Source organism: Sceloporus occidentalis, unplaced genomic scaffold (genome assembly GCF_023333645.1).
Source record: "Sceloporus occidentalis isolate IW3139 unplaced genomic scaffold, rSceOcc1.0.p SCAF_228, whole genome shotgun sequence".
Lineage (NCBI taxonomy): Eukaryota > Metazoa > Chordata > Lepidosauria > Squamata > Phrynosomatidae > Sceloporus > Sceloporus occidentalis.
Genome location: NW_028317208.1, coordinates 847,501 through 865,000, shown reverse-complemented (window position 1 = coordinate 865,000; position 17,500 = coordinate 847,501). Strand labels below are relative to the sequence as shown.

At 43.6% G+C, this 17,500-nt stretch overlaps 1 pseudogene; it reads left to right on the top strand.

The window, feature by feature from the left end:
• LOC149276713 (BMP-2-inducible protein kinase-like) overlaps positions 1–17,500 on the top strand; it is a 189,581-nt pseudogene that overhangs the window by 28,671 nt on the left and 143,410 nt on the right.

Sequence of the window (17,500 nt, the reverse complement as noted above, 5' to 3'; positions counted from 1 at the left end):
CTACAGGACACCTAAATGGATAAATCTGGATGGAATTTTCTGTCTCTTTACCTAATTTTGTGAGGATTCAGAGGGAAAATGAAAAAAAACAGATGTTTTTTTCTAATTTTTGCTAGTTTTTACTAAATTTCTAATTCTAAATTTTCAGCTAATCATCCAACTATGGTATCAAAAGAAAGCTCTATCTCTCCTTGAAAAAACAATATATAGTTTATATGGGTACACTATTCACAGTAAAAGAGAATCATCGCTCAACCGACAGCGCAAAAATGGCAAAATTGCTCCGGGATTGAAGGGGTTAAGAAGGTGCTGTTGTCTTGAAAATATTAAACTTTGTTTTCTAGTTGTTTGGCCAGATGTATATTATTGTCCCATAGTTCTTGAAGTAGACATTGCTTCTTATGTCAGAATATGAAATTAAGTATTGTGTCACACTATATATATATATATATATATATATATATATATATATATATATATATATATATATATATATATATATGAGTGCTAGAGGCATTGTGTGTGCAAATATATAGTTGAAAACATTTAAAGAGTATAGAGTCAGCATGTCTACTGTATTGTAGTAGGCGTTCAGAGGTTCAGTGCTGCATTTTCCCCTGCTGTTTATGGATAGATGGATGAATAAAGTTCTTTTGCACAGATGCAAGAAGCCCATCTTTTTTCGCCTGTCCTCAGTGGGAATATCGGTACCGGGTCATGATGGTAGCGGCAAGTATGAGCATAGGAAAATCTAGGCTATTTTTCTATGCCCCTATGTTGTTAGTGTGACAGAACCCTCCATCACTGGGGCCCCTGGAGAGGCTTGAGAGCCAGGCTCCTCCCTATCGACTATGGTCCCAGGCCTTGTAGAGACTTCTGTGTGTGGATACAGGGGTTCCGTTTCTGCTGATTTTCCCCATGTTTTACTACTCAAGAGTCTCAAAACTGTAACGTCAGCTGGACATCCTGTTGTAGGAAGAAGGCTGAATGTCTTTGCATTGTTGATTGTATAGGTGTGAAGTGTTTCCTCTGTTATTGTGTGAGTAAGCCCTTGTCTTAAGACCCCTTGTAGGTATGACTAGGTGTCACTGCTGCATACCTAATTATCAATTACACAACAGGTAGCTGTTAATCCTGTGAGCTCTTGTTATCTCTGCGTCCTGGCCATTGTCTGTCTCAAGACAATTATATGTCTATCATCATTCCACGTCTACATCCCCAATGAATGTAATTATTTATGTCTCATGTCATCATGTCCTTCCCCCGGATATTGTGTTGCAGGATTTGATCTAATTACATCCTTTCTGACATGGTAATTAGATCATGTGATATTTATCTTGCCCTTTTTATTCCTTGTGTATATATAGCTCTGTATTTGGTTTTAATAAAGGAGTCCTGTTTTCACCTCAACATGAGTGTTGCCTGATGCTTGGGGTGGGCTGCTATGATCCTTTATTGTCCTTTTCAGGACAATAGCCACGCTGTGTAGCTAAGCTTCGGATAGCCACAGTGCCAACGCAGCTCCGGTGCAGCGACGTCCCCCTTTCTATTTACAACGCTGGTGCTGAAGGGTTGATTGTTGGTGTCCAGGCAGGAGGAAGCAATGATTGACCGGAGTACCCAGTCGGGGTACAGGTCGGTCCCGTCACAGTTAGAATGCACTCACAATTGAGGCTCCTAACAAGTTGTTTTTGCCAATTCTGCTTATTTGCACCAACATATTGCACTAGGCTGTTGTGTTTTTTATATTGTCATTTAGGTTTTTGGACCCATTTGATTATATTGTGATTCCACTTGTGTGTTCGCATATTGTCACCCACAAAGTATTTTTTTTTTTTTTTGTGAATCACATTTTGTAGTTGCTCACCCTTTGTAACCAAGTCACGAGGTCATTATTGTTGTCACTCCTTTTGCTCTTCAGAAATTTACTCATAGGTATCAATGTACATCCCTCTTTAATTGGTTATTTACACTATTTTATTTTTGATATTTACTTTATTTTCACTTATGTACTATATAGCCCTAGAAGCGGGTTTATTTTTTCATTTTTTTATAGTGTGCATACACTGTTTGGAATCCGTATACGTTTTCATACTGTATTGTAGTGCCAGATTCATTGTGCGTGTGTGTCCATAGTGTTAGAGGATGTATGGTGTTTATGGTATAGTATGAAATTATCATGAATGTGTATGTCAACATATAGTGTTAGAATGTATGTATTAGTGAATGGTGTTAGCATGTGTGGTCATAAGCGTAGAATGTTAGCGTGTGTGTTACTGTATGTTTAAGTGCTTGTGAGCATAAGATGTTAGCGCGTGTGGACCTAATTTTCAAGATCCAAACCAAATTTGCAGACCCCTGGTGTAAGTGTATGTTGGTTACAATTTATTAAGCTATTTAATATTTATCAATTATTCATTTTCTATGTACTAATAATTTAATTTATTTATCACCTTATTAAGTAGATTAATGTTGTCACTAAATCATTTAGCAATTGATTGTTAAATTACTATTATATATAGGGCTGCAACTAACGATTATTTTCATAATCGATTAGTTGGCCGATTATTTTTTCCATTAATCGATTAATCGGGTAAAAAAAAAATATGCAAATTTTTCGTTTATTTAAAATAAAAACGTATAATTTACAATGGCATTTCACGATTCGCCTTCTTATTTTACTGACATAATTAAAGCTATATTTTAACAAGAACTCAAAAAATACCAAAAAAAGCTTTACTAGTAAATATTCATGTAAACTATTTTTGCCCAGTTATGCACATCTCACCCCCAGCTTGCCTCTCTGTCCCAGAAATGCATATCAGGAGGGGTATAAGGCATATCAGGGGACAGAGTGGCATATAGGAGGTATAAGGGGATACCTCCTATATGCCACTCTGTCCCCTGATATGCATTATACCCCTCCTGATATGCCTTATAGCCCCCTATATGCCACTGATATGCCACTTTGTCCCCTAATATGCCACTGTGCCCCCTGATATGCCTTATAGCCCCATATATGCCACTGTGCCTTCCTGATATGCCTTATAGCCCCCTATATGCCTTTACCCTTGATATGCCACCATGCCCCGATATGCCTTTTACCCCTATATGCCACTGAGATGCCACTGTGCCCCATGATATGCCTTATAGCGCCTTCATGCCACTGTCCCCCCTGATATGCCTTATAGCCCCTTTATGCCACTGTCCCCCCTGATACACTTTATAGCCCCTTTATGCCACTGTGCCCCCTGATACGCCTTATAGCCCCTTTATGCCACTGTGCCCCCTGATATGCCCCCCCGATATAAGAAAAACTGACATCACTAAAATTGTTTTTTTATATTTATATTTATTAAATATAGACAAAAAAAATACACAATACAATATAAATATATATAAATATAAGGACAATAAATCAAATATTATAGACATAAAAAAAACCCACAAATGCACATAATTAATAGATCCTGCAAAAATTCTACCTGCCCCACCAGGGGTTAATATATCAACAGAAGAAACACAGGGCAAATGAGCATAAAAATAAAGATAATACTTACCCAGTGCTGCTTACTTGTCCTGTTTTTCTTCTGTTGATATATTAACCCCTGGTGGGGCAGGTGGAAGTGGCAGCGAGATGAAGTAGCGAGGTTGCGCACATCGCGCACTAAAATCCAAATCCCCTGCAGGCGCTGCAGCGGGACCTGGATCCTCTCCGGCAGCCGGTAGGGGTCTGTGTGATGCGCGCAGACAGCCGCTTCTCCCCTCCGCTTCCGTTGGGGCTTCCATGATGGAAGCCGCACTGGAAGGTCACGTGACGCCGGGTTCAGTAATAGAAGCCCCGGCGGAAGTGGAGGGGAGAAGCGGAGGATGTCTGTGTGTTTTGCACAGACCCTCACCGGGTGGCAGAGAGGATCCAGGTCTCCTGCAGCTTTGTGGGGGGTCTGGATTCTACAGTTATAATCCGATCTCTATTTGAGATCGGATTATAGAGGGACGGGAGTTTTTCAGAGCGTTTGCTCTGAAAAACATAATTTTATAAATCGATAAAAATCGATTCAACTAATCGATTATGAAAATCGTTGACAACGATTTTCATAATCGATTATTATCGTTTTTATCGATTCGTTGTTGCAGCCCTAATTATATACAAGAGACTTTCAAAAAGTTTCCACACTTTAATATTCTTGTTGGAAACGGTGAAGGCGGAAGGAGTAGTAATTGGTAGTGTCTTAGCATGTCATGTGACTAGTTTTGTCTGGCAAGCCGGCTGCCCTCCCAGTTTAGTATAAGAGTTTTTACCCTGGGGGGAAGAATTGTGTTCTGTCATAAGCTTTTTGTTGGCAGAAGGTATGCCGTGAGCAAAAAAATCATAGCCATGACCATGGAAACTAATCACCTCTGCTAAATTACCCTTCCATGCATGCACTTAATTCAATGGATTAATCATGACACCTTCCTTTTTAAGATGGTAGACAGAGGAGGTCAGCCATTCTCTGCTCCACACTCCTTTGCGTCCTCCTGGGCAGCCTGCAAATGGGTTATTATAGCTATGGTGAGTGCTACTCTTTTACCTTCTAGGGTACCTGACTTCTTGGGACCATAATCCAATAATCTTCTATGTCTGCCTAAATCCTGGACTCTTTCTTGTCAACATAAGCCATCAGCATGCCCTTGTAAACTGCATTTCTTTTACTGTGTAGTAAGATTATACTGTTGGAGTGAAATACTCCACCTCAGCACCTTGCTGTTGTTTCCTGCTGCCAATGCAGAGGTTTATGATCAGTAATGACAGTGAAATCCCATACATACAAATAGAGCTGTAGCTTTTGCAAGGCTCATATCACTGTCAGACATTCCTTCTCCACCACAGGCTAGTTCACTGGGCAATGGTTTTCTGATTAGGTACATTATTGGATGCTCCTCAAACCTGGCATTAACCTGGCTGAGCACAGCCCCAGCCCAGCATCACATTGTGCTTATAAAGCCTTTTCTTGATCAGGTCTGTAAGAGGCTTTGTAACGTTCACCCTTCGCTGTATGGACTTGGTTAAACTTTGTATTACTCATTTTACGTTTTCAGCCACTAGTGGCCGCCCTTGCCACTCAGAACCACTCAGACTGGTTATCAGGTCCAGCTGCAGTTGATTTCATGATCAAGACAGCCTTTATAAACCTGCCCAGCCCTGCAGTCTGGGCCTTGACATTGACGTTTGAGGACTACCTGTTTGGTTCCTGATCTGCTCCTGCTTTGGTTCCTGATCTGCTCCTGCTTTGGTTCCTGATCTGCTCCTGCTTTGGTTCCTGATCTGCTCCTGCTTTGTCTCTTGCCGTGTTCCTGAGTTGTGGCCAGCACCCCACTAAGTGGACTCCCAAGTCGAGTGCCCTGCAAGTGGGCAACCTGCCGTGTGCCCTGCAAGTGGGCAACCTGCCGTGTGCCCTGCAAGTGGGCAACCTGCCGTGTGCCCTGCAAGTGGGCAACCTGCCGTGTGCCCTGCAAGTGGGCAACCTGCCGTGTGCCCTGCAAGTGGGCTTCTAGCCATGCCGTGTGCCCTGCAAGTGGGCTTCTAGCCATGCCGTGTGCCCTGCAAGTGGGCTTCTAGCCATGCCGTGTGCCCTGCAAGTGGGCTTCTAGCCATGCCGTGTGCCCTGCAAGTGGGCTTCTAGCCATGCCGTGTGCCCTGCAAGTGGGCTTCCTGCCGCGTGTGCCCTGCAAGTGGGCTTCCTGCCGCGTGTGCCCTGCAAGTGGGCTTCCTGCCGCGTGTGCCCTGCAAGTGGGCTTCCTGCCGCGTGTGCCCTGCAAGTGTGCAGCCTGCCGCGTGTGCCCTGCAAGTGGGCTTCTAGCCATGCCGTGTGCCCTGCAAGTGGGCTTCTAGCCATGCCGTGTGCCCTGCAAGTGGGCTTCTAGCCATGCCGTGTGCCCTGCAAGTGGGCTTCTAGCCATGCCGTGTGCCCTGCAAGTGGGCAACCTGCCGCGTGTGCCCTGCAAGTGGGCAACCTGCCGCGTGTGCCCTGCAAGTGGGCAACCTGCCGCGTGTGCCCTGCAAGTGGGCTTCTAGCCATGCCGTGTGCCCTGCAAGTGGGCTTCTAGCCATGCCGTGTGCCCTGCAAGTGGGCTTCCTGCCGTGTGCGCCCCAACGAGAGGGCTTCCTGCCGTGTGTGCCCTGCAAGTGGGCTTCCTGCCGTGTGTGCCCTGCAAGTGGGCTTCCTGCCGTGTGTGCCCTGCAAGTGGGCTTCCTGGCGCGTGTGCCCCAACGAGAGGGCTTCCTGGCGCGTGTGCCCCAACGAGAGGGCTTCCTGGCGCGTGTGCCCCAACGAGAGGGCTTCCTGGCGCGTGTGCCCCAACGAGAGGGCTTCCTGGCGCGTGTGCCCCAACCCGAGGGCTTCCTGGCACGTGTGCCCCAACCCGAGGGCTTCCTGGCGCGTCTGCCCCAACGAGAGGGCTTCCTGGCGCGTCTGCCCCAACGAGAGGGCTTCCTGGCGCGTGTGCCCCAACCCGAGGGCTTCCTGGCGCGTGTGCCCCAACCCGAGGGCTTCCTGGCGCGTGTGCCCCAACCCGAGGGCTTCCTGGCGCGTGTGCCCCAACCCGAGGGCTTCCTGCCAAGTGACTTTCTTTGTATATATATATATTGTACCATCATATGCAATACAACTCTTAATCCGCATCTTCTGTCTTTGAGTTATTTACTGCGCCTGTCTGTACCAACCCCAAGCCATCATGCATCGTGGGGTACAGACAGAGCCACTCGTATCCCCTGCACCTGGGCTCCTTATCTACCTGTGTCCTTGGTTCGTGACAGGCTTAGCTATGGTACTATAGTCTGGGACTAATTTACCCTGCACTTCCCAAAAAAGACATTACCTGCTTCTTGGTATTGGGGGTTGGCTAGGTAGTGGTTGCCTCTACCTTATCTGGCCCAGGGTGTATATTTCCCCCTTTCACTCTATGCCCCAAATACTAGACTTCTCTCATGCGTATTTGACACTTGTGAGATTTGATGGTGAGCCCTGCATTGGCAATGAGACCCAGAACCTTGTCCAAATGGACCAAGTGTTCCTCCCAGATGTTACTAAACACTGCAATATCATCAAGGTAGGACACTGCAGACTCCCTTTGACCTTCCTGCAACTGATTCACTAGCCTTTGGAACATGGTAGGTGCATTTTTCATCCCAAAGGGCATTACACAGAACCAAAGGATGTAATAAATGCAGAGTATTCCTGGCATCAGGGGTAATAGGGATTTGTCAATATCCCTTGCTCAAGTAGCTTAAGGGCCTCACTGCTACCCGCTCAAATGGCTCAGCTATGATAGGTACAGCGGTGCCCATGCTGGGCTAGTAAAAGTTATGAGCCAGCCTGGATTTTCTTATCCACTCCCAGATGCCCTGCCAATGGGGTTTCATGTGCCAGCTTAAGCATGTACCGTATTGGCTCGGATATAGGCCGCACCCTAAAAGTTTGGTGCTTTTTTAAAGAAAAAGTTTTTTAATAGATATGCTGCCACTCTGTCCCCCCCCCAAAATATGCTGCCATTCTGCCCCCCCCCGAGATATGCTGCCACTGTCCTCCTCCTCAGAGATATGCTGCCACTTTGCCCCCCCCCCCGAGATATGCTGCCACTGTCCTCCTCCTCCGAGATATGCTGCCACTGTCCTCCTCCCGATTTACCAGAGCAGACTCCTGGGTGTCTTGCGGGGCCGGCGGGGGACATTTATGCAATACAACTTCCGGTGCCGGCACTCAGCGGATGTGCCGGCACCGGAAGTTGCATACGCGTATTGCGTAGATGTTCCCCGCCGGCCCCGCAAGATACCCGGGAGTCTGCTCTGGTAAGTCTTGGGGGCAGAGGTAAAACACATCGTGCGGACGTGATTAAGAACCGTAAGGTTTGAAACGCGTTGGCGTATTTTTTCTCAATCACTTGAGCACATCTCTCTTTTTTTCTCTTTTTTTGTCTATCATGTTTTAACTGGTCTAATTAAATTTTGAATTTTTAACCCTTATTTGTGGAGCTGGATCTTCTATCTAAACTGTCATTTGGATTAACCGAGGATATAGCTCGGCCTTCTATCCCGTGCTCCCTGCAATTTGAAGCGTCTCTGCAAAACATCTAAAGGGTGAGCTGGAGTTATTTTTTGGGTGAGCTTTGTTTTTTGGGACAGTAATAAGGCTATCCTAAATATAAAAGGAAGACAAAGGACCAAATATGGTTTGAGTCTTTACAACAGGGAGATGGGCAGAATGCTTCTTATGTGCTGTCAGATTCTATGTTTCTATGTCACTATACCTAAACCAGAATTTATACTTCAATCTCAGGGGTAAATTTTCTATTCACTGAACAGGGACTCCCTGATACCACTAATTTATTAAGGGCAATCCCTAAGAGGTTAGTGATACAAGATGTCACAGCAGGATATAGTGAAGGAACCACTTACAGAAATAAGAAAGAAAACGGAAGGCAGAAACACACAGGAGCAGGCAGAAGAATAATCTGACAGGCGAATAAGTTGATGCAGGCAGCCAGGAAATATGGATAGGTAACACAGGAACACTAGTAACAGCTTAGAGGCGCTATTATAGGCAAGGTACAATGAGTACTGAGGTTTTAAATATTGTTACAGTAACTGGTGAGCCAATAGCAGCACAGGGAGGAAAAAGGAAGGGTTTAGGTATGGCCCTTTAAGATCCTGTAAGGGCAAGAACCAGAAATGATACTGCGCATGTGCAGTGAACAAGCTATGCATGCGCCATTCTGCTGGAGGAATGCAGAAGGGGACACGTGGCTGGCAAGCACAGAGCACTGCTGGAGCAGCATGCGGGGCAGGGGACTCCCCCTGGAGGGTAATGTGAGGGGGTTCTGGTCCGGAGGGGTAGGTATGCGCGATGCACCAACGTGACAGCAGAACACAATAAATGAGTGTTTACAGCAAACTTCCCCAGCAAGGAGGTTGGCAAGTAGTTGTCCCTTTATAATGGTTAAAAGGCAGCGTTGGAGAAGCTTGCTGGGCTTTTACCTTAACGCATTGCAAAATAATGGAATTAAAGTATTCCAGCAAATACCTGTAGCGAATATACCCCAGTGTGGACAATTAATATATCAATAGGCCTGTGTCATGCCATGGTATGAGTAACTGGGGCTTGGCACTGAATGGGTTAAGGGATTTGACTGGGGCTAAGTCGATTAACATTTGTTCACACCTTTCCTTTTGCAGTCAGAACCCAATATAAAACTTGATTACCCCTGGGGTGGGGAGATCAAGGGACACAGGGTAATTATTGATGCATAATGTCCAAAATGGGTGCCTAGAGATAGCCTTTTGTGTGTGTATATATATATATATATGAAAGTCGGCAGTGACTGAAACTTCGACTTGACTTTGTTTGAATGAAGAGAAGTTGTTAACTTAAAGACCTGGAGTGCTGACCATCCTTTGAGAGTGCTTTGTATGCTAAACTGCTGGTTACTAGCACCAGGCTTGGAATATTTGGAATGGTGTGCAATTGACTTTGTGAGTAAATAAGTAAATTATATATATATACATATGTATATAATGTGTGTCACATATATATATGTCACGTTACTAAGCGGTTAACTATATAGATATCAGTTTGAGGATTGTGTATATATCGCAGTCCTATTGTTTTTGGGTAACCTAAGATGCCCGGCTTTAAAGTTCTTGGTGGTGGCAGCGTGTTTTACATGGGGAGTTTTGGGGTGACTGGTTGTTGCTTGGTGTCCTGCGGGGGAAGTGACAAACACGCCGTTAGTCTGGTTGGCGTTCAACCCTTTGTACACTCATACTCCCACGTCACGCCTCGGCCAATAGCCTTGTCTGTGACAGGCTGCTATTGTAAATGTATTTACCAACCAAAAATAAATCAACTCATAACTGAATGTTAAATGGCCTGTAACTTGATTTTATACTATATTGAGTGATATGGAGTGTTGCTCTTTACAGGCTATATAGTGAATCAAATGACTGGTGTGATATCTTTATGACTGGAGAGTGAGTTGTATATGGTGAGTATGTAGTGCTGTTTGCGGTTAAACACGTTAAGAGGCTTATGGCGACCATGTATTCCCTTAGTTTCAGCTGTTTTAGTGATGCCCTCTTTGGAAAATATTTGGTCATAAGTAAATATAAAGTTAAAATGTCTAAAGCAATAAAGACTTGGTTGCATATTTCACAAAGGTTGCTAGATATCAGAATTTTGTTTATTTGCTAATATGTATATATAAAACCTTTCCACTTAAAATTAAGGGGGTAGTAATGCTTCTACTACCCCCTTAATTTTAAGTGGAAGGGTTTTCCATTACCTTTACCCTCCATAACGTATGTAATAGCCAGTATCACAACCTCATGCTGATGAGTCCAATTAAGGACGAAACAGATGTCCACTGCACCTCTTACCCAAGTTTTGTCTAAAGGCTGTCTTGTACAGCAGGCAGTTACTTTCAAGAGATCCATGTATAAAGTGGATATAGCGGCAAAAGGTGATTATTGTTGACCTTATTTGCATGTTCCTACCCAGAATGCCCTGTGGTTGTGGCAGCACCATGAGATTTCTGAGGGAAAAACAAGCCTTCTGTCTTGTCTGGTGGCTGTAGATTAGTGTTTAATAATGCTTCAACTACCGCCATGAATCACCCCAGGGGTCCTCTGGGAAGATGACACCTCTAGCCAGATGAGGAAACTGATTGGTCCTAAATCTTCAGGACAAATGCTGGTTCTGTCTTGTGTAACATTGGCCAGGGAAGCCTATCTGGCTAGGAGTCTCATCAACTACAAAACTACAACTATGATTCCTTAAAGCCAAGTAGATGAGTTAGGTTAACTTCTGAATCTAGTCTTCTGAGAGGAAATTTCTCTGCTGGGTAGTTTCTATAATAAGACCCCAAAAGGTCGCAGTTGTGGACGGCAAAGAGGGCAGACTGCACCAACAAGAAGGCTCCTTATTGCGCAAGCAGGATTCCACCAAATCCTCAAAAACGTTTAAACCAATTCACAGGTCTATCCAGGGGCTCTGTACTACAGGTACTGCATTCAACCATCCAAGTCAATGGACCCCAGCTTTCTAATCACAAAGTGATTGGTAAAATATAACATGTAAAAATAATTATCCGGTGATGTCATCATTGGAACTCTACAGTTCCAATACAATGTAAAAAGAAAGTCCAAAAACATATTTTTTTTTAAAAAAGGGCTAAAATTAGCGCTGTATCTTCCCAACAATCCTTGCATGGTATTAGTTAGAATACAAGCATTTAAAATTATCCTAGGGTGTCTTGTTTTTTTTGAGGTATGGTTTTATGAGGTAAACTGAATTGGCCAGCTTCAAAGATGTCCCAAATAGGACATAGAGGCAATGTCAGGCCCCCGGTCCTTCTCCTCGCCTCTTACCTGGGGTGTGAGCCGTGTGCCACACTCTGTCGCGGGGTGGGCTGCGTCCCCGTCCGCAAGCGGTCCTCCCTGTGCCCTCTTCAGCCGCCTTGTGCCACCTCCTACAAGTGAACCACCCGGCTCTAGCCACCTGGCAAGCTTTTCCTGGGCCATGGACGCGCTGTATGATGACCCTCAGAGTGGCCACAGCAAAAGCCACTTTGCGAACCCTGAGACAAGTACGTTGGCCCGTAGAGGACTACACTGCAGAATTCAGGCGGGTTGCAGTGGAAACAGCGTGGAACGAACCCACTTTATTGCACCAATTTTGCCTGGGCCTGTCTGATACGCTCAAGGATGAGCTAGCTTGTGTTGGGGGTCCAGGCACCCTGGAAGAAGTCATCTTCATCGTCACGCAAAGGAACGGGTCAGAGCAGGGCTAAGGGAACCCCTTTCCAACATCCACGCCCCTGCCAATCTGCGTGCATTCCATCGGTTCCATCCCGGTCGACCAGCACCGTGCCGTGCCCCAAGGTCTCGTCTAAGGGGGGATATGTCATAGATACGGACCCACGTTTCATCCTGACTTGCCTGCTTCCCAAACTGTTCCATCCGTGGCTGAGTGTATACTCCTCATTCAACAAGGACTGGAGGCTCTCAAAACATACCTCTCCTGAGCCCAATATGCTGATCGGAGACGCAGACCCTCTCCTTGTTATCAAGTCGGTGACAAAGTATGGCTCTCCACGTGTGATGGATTACTCGGTCTGAACGGTTTAGGATTTTTGGTAACATTAATTTAGCCAATAAACGGTATGCATCATTAATCAGCACACAAAACAGTGATAGAAACAGGACAACCTTATGTTTTAATCTTGGAACCCATGAATGGAAGGATTTGTTTCCCAAATAAATAAAAATAAAGACAAAAAACTGACAGGTGCATAGATGTCTTTACTTACTTTTCCCAACAAATGTTACTCATGAATAAGATTTTTTCCAAAATGATGTGCTATAATTGTTACACTACTGAGAAGAGAGTGAGAAACATCAGAAAAACAATCCATTGGGATTTTTCTTAAATTCAGTAGGCCACACACATGGCAAAAGAAGGATTGCAAGTATAAAGATCTGTAGAAATCATTATATATATATATATATATATATATATTGCTATTACACAACTGCAAGCAAATGTGTCACTCTTTAAATTCTCATAATGAAGAGAAAACATTAACATTTGGTGCATTTGTCCCTCATTGATAACATCACTATTAAGCATAATACAAAAAAACTATTATCCTTTCTTAACAGTAGTTTATTTGCATAAGCTCTTTCATGGTAATGTCCTAGGTAGGGAACAGTGCGATCGAATTCCAAACTGATTTTCTTTTGATCATACATTTATACATTCTATCTGCAATCTGCAGCCACTCTGAGTACTGTTTTGGTGACAGATTCCCTTTATTACTTTTTTCTTCCTTTTTACAGTTTTTGTTGTTTGATGTCAGTAAAATCAAAGTAATATATAGTAGTAGTAACATTATAATATTAGTTTCCAAAAAATGACTAACAGAATTATTGTTGGTTTTTTTTGGTACTGTGGTCCCTGAGCTGTTTATGATCAACCTTTTTTAAATTCATTGCACATTTTTTTTCAGGGGGCTTTTCTACTGTATTCCTTGCACGCACACATGGTACAGGTGTACGCTGTGCTTTGAAGAGAATGTACGTTAACAATGTTCCTGATCTTAACATTTGCAAAAGAGAGATAACAATTATGGTGAGTATATGTGTTTGTTTATTTAGATTCCATGAGAACCAAATGCAGTCGCATGTTAAAATGCTTGCAGCTCATGATCTTTCTCTTAAATCTGTAGCCAATATCCCCAAACAAAGTAAAAGGATATCGCTATCCAGTACCTAAATAACCAGGCAACACTAGCCTTTAGGTACAACAAGAGGAGAACTGATTTATTTTAGACACAGACGGCTGGATATATCCAGCAAAACACACATTAACATAAAACAAGATACTGGGTTACAAACCGCCCCTTAATCTGCCTCCCAGAGACAACAGGGACAGTAAAGAGATTAACAATACAAAAGGACACAGACACCACTAAAATAAGGAATACGCATTGTCTTGATTAGATTATCTCCCAGACCTGAGTGTGCTGTGTGTAAACGGTTAGGAAATAAGGTAATAATAAAATATTTTTTTATTAATAACACACAAAAAGATAACATTAACTGAGGGGTAGGGTGACTCTGGGAACCGTCACAGTCCCAAAATGCAGGAACCCCAAATCTGTTTCTGAACTCCACAGTCTTTAGTCTCTTTTGATTTGGATAACGTGGCACTCCTTACTAGGGCCCATAGTCTGTAGGAAGGAGGCTGGCACTCAGTCCCCTCCAGGAGCCCATGGCACAGAGGCTTCTGTGACATTTCTCCCCCTTCGCAAAGAGACTAACACAGGAGGAGATCCCAGATGGGTTGACTCTGAAGTTACTCAGTCTATCCTGTCCCAACTGGTCCCCTACCCCAATTACCCCTACAAGTGCAGTGCTCACCCGGCCAAACTCTGCCTCTCCCGATGAACATACCAGCCGCTGGAGAGAAGTGCCGACTGCCCCTTCTCCCTGGAGTGTACTTCAGCCGATGGGGAGTGACCGGTTGCACCTGTTCTCAGGCACTTGCTCAGCTGCTGAGTACTGATGGTGCCTGCGTCCCCTCCCTGGTGCTCCTATTGCAGCTGGGGAGGGAGGACAGGTTCCTCCACTCCCGGACTTGTGAGCTGCCGCTGGGGAGACTGGGCGTCTGCACCATCTACCGTGCACTCACTCAGCCGCTGGGGAGTGATGCCTTCTGCATCCCCTCCCTGGTGCTCCTGCTGCTGCTGGGAACACAGACCGGCTGCGCCGTCTCCCAGGTCATCGGTCAACCGCTGGGGAGGAGGTACGACATCCTCGGCTCCCACAACTGGGATCTGCCACTGGGGAGCGAGGACATGTTCTTCCGCTCCCGGATCTGTGAGCTGCGAGACGTCCTGGCGAAGCAAAGACTATCTCCTTTTTGATGACTGCAATCTTGGATGTAGGAAGAAGCAGCAGTGATTTAGAAGCCCAGAAACTGGATCTTCTGGCAGGGTACCAACTCTGACTTGTCATAGTTGACCACAAAGCCAAATTCGTGCAGAGTACGGGTGACAAAGTCTGTCTGTTCCAGCAAAGAGGCCTTCTGCGGGGCGAACAGAATGATTTTGTCTAGATAAATAATAGACCGGATTCCTCGCACTCCGAATAAAGCCATGACCGGCTTGAGGAGAGGAAGAGCCTTGAATTGTCAAACTTGGCCTCGGCAAGAAGGGACGTCCAGTTCTTGGTAATGTCTCTGTTGTGCCATATTTTCTCCACTTGATGACTGTCTTCACTGTGTTCCATGGTATACCTAATGCTTTGGAAATTATTTTGTACCCTTGTCCTGACTGATATCTTTTAACAATGAGAAGCCTCTGATGCTTTGGAAGCTTTCTGAGCACCATGGCTTTTGCTCTGAGATGCAACAGGTACTGAACACAGCCACAGCCCCAGTTGTAAGAGGGTGTGCATACTTATGCAACCAGGTTATTGTGAGTTTTTTCTCCCCTCAAATATTTCACTTTGTTTTGCAATTGAATTGTTCACGTTATAGGTGACCTATAACGTGAACAATTCAATTGCAAAACAAAGTGAAATATTTGAGGGGAGAAAAAACTCACAATAACCTGGTTTTTTTTTTTTTTAAAGGTGAAAAAAGTTCTGACATAATTATCTTTGTCTCATTCCTTAACATCACAAGAACCTGGCATTTTAACAGGGGTGTGTAGACTTTTTACATCCACTGTAGCACCTTCGCTAGGAATGACTCCATAGAGCTAGAGAACTTAGTCTCCAGGCCAGGAACGCATCATGAGGGTTGTCGCTTGCTTGGGACATCACCTCCAATGCAGGTGCTCACCCTGTGTCACCAAGTTTAGTAAAACATTTAACTTTGAGTTTTTTGGTTTGTTTTTTTTTAAGTTGAGTTAGGGTGAGCCACAAGGAGAAAGGGGGCATAGTGCCATATGTTTTTGTTCTGCAAATTCCAAAAAAACAAATAACCATAGGCATAAAAAACCTATTAGGTTTTTGGGTTTTTTTTAACAATTTAGGCGGCATTCATCTGCCATTACACATATCCTCTGCAAAATATTGTAAGCAACACTGAAGAAAAAGCTCAGGAAATTATTGCTACAGCTGACTTTGGCAGTGATTTATGGCCAAATGGCTGCATGTAAAATGCCCAGATGCTCCTGATTAGTTACTCTGGGTTGTCTGCTTTACAGACTTTTATGGAAATATTTAGAATTAGAGGGTGGTAAACAGGCCCAAATGACACATAGGGCCACTAAAGCAAAATGTTTGGAATACGTAAAGTGCATGTTCCAACTTGTGTTCTGTAATGTCCACAAAACCAAAAAAACCTATGCATGTGGGTATTTCTGTAATCTGGAGATGCGGCTGAACACGTTAAAATGGATTTCTCTGCCATAACAGATACCCTGTGCAAAAAAATCCTAAGAATCCTAAAAAATAAAAAAGGTTTTGGCAGTTTTTGGCCAATTTCGAAAGTGATTCACAGCCAAATAGTTGCATAAAGAGTCCCCAAATTCCCCTTTACAGAAATACATACTTTTTTGGGTATGTTTTGGTTTATTTGTTCAAAATTAGAATTGCGATCCCATCATACCAAATGTAAAAATGCAACAGTTTAAAAAAAAAATTAATAGTATGTTCCCTATAAGTGCTGGGAAAGTATGGAAATTCCATATAAATGATTCCATATAAATTTATGAAATCAGAACACCCGAATTGATACATTTGGAGGGGATTTTCTGCCACTTTACCTAATTGTGTGAGTATTTTTCTAATTTACGCTAGTTTTTACTAAATTTCTCATCCTAATTTTTCAGCTAATCCGTGTAACTATGGTATCAAAAGCCCTGTTGAAAAAACAATATATAGTTTACACTATTCACAAGAATAGGGGACTAATGGCTGAACTACCACACCGCAAAAATGGCAACATTGCTTCGGGACTTCAGTACCAGTGGTTTTAGGTACCTTAAGGGGTTAAAGGAAGTAAATATGAGCCTCCTGTCTTGCCTTAAAATTATTATCCAATATGGCGGGTGCATGAGTTCACAGGCAGATGCATACAGAATCAAATTTAAGGGATATCAACACCTGTGCTTTCGTATAACCTGATCCAGTAGGAGACTTTAGATCACTGCTCCTCCTCCCTGGCAAAGGAGGCTTATCCTGGATAACAGGAAGTATTTAAACCCTCCACACACTACATTCAGTGCTAAATTATTGAGCCTTTTGCGCAGAGATATCCCAGCATTATTACATCTGTCCCAAGTTCCTGGTTCCTGCTCCTGTTCATGCTTTCGCTCCTGTTCCTGATTCCATCTGCAAACACTGCTGAGGTTATCCTCCAGACATGGCAAATGGTGGCATTTTAACTCTTTCCATGCACTCATTCTACTACCAGCCTTTATCAAACTTTGTGGTAGTTAATATATCTTGTGGGGGGGTTTTCACGCAAATTATACTTCAGGTACAAATTTACAGCCCATAGTATATGTGACTGAGAATCAACACCCCAATATGTGTTCAACAACACAGTTTAAGCGAAAAAAGCGATTTACAATCGCTTTCTAAGCTTGTTTAATGCCTGGCATGTCATTGGTCATTAAGGGGTTAAACATGCATTTTCTTTACTACTGTGTGAAAATGCATTGGTCATGTGTGTTTTCCTGCTGTTTACATATACATTTACACACACATAATGATGCACAAATCCATGCATGAATTTACAAATATATATATATATAAGTATCTATATAGGTATAAGGTTTGTAAAAAAAAAAGAATAAAAAATATTACGTTAAAAAAATAAAAATGTAAAAAAAAAAATTATTTGGGGGTCTGTAAAGGCAGATAAAGATCAAAATTGACTAGGGACCCCCAAATTGAATTATCTAAACATAAACTAGTTTAACTTTAACAAAAAAAAAGTTAAAGTATTCT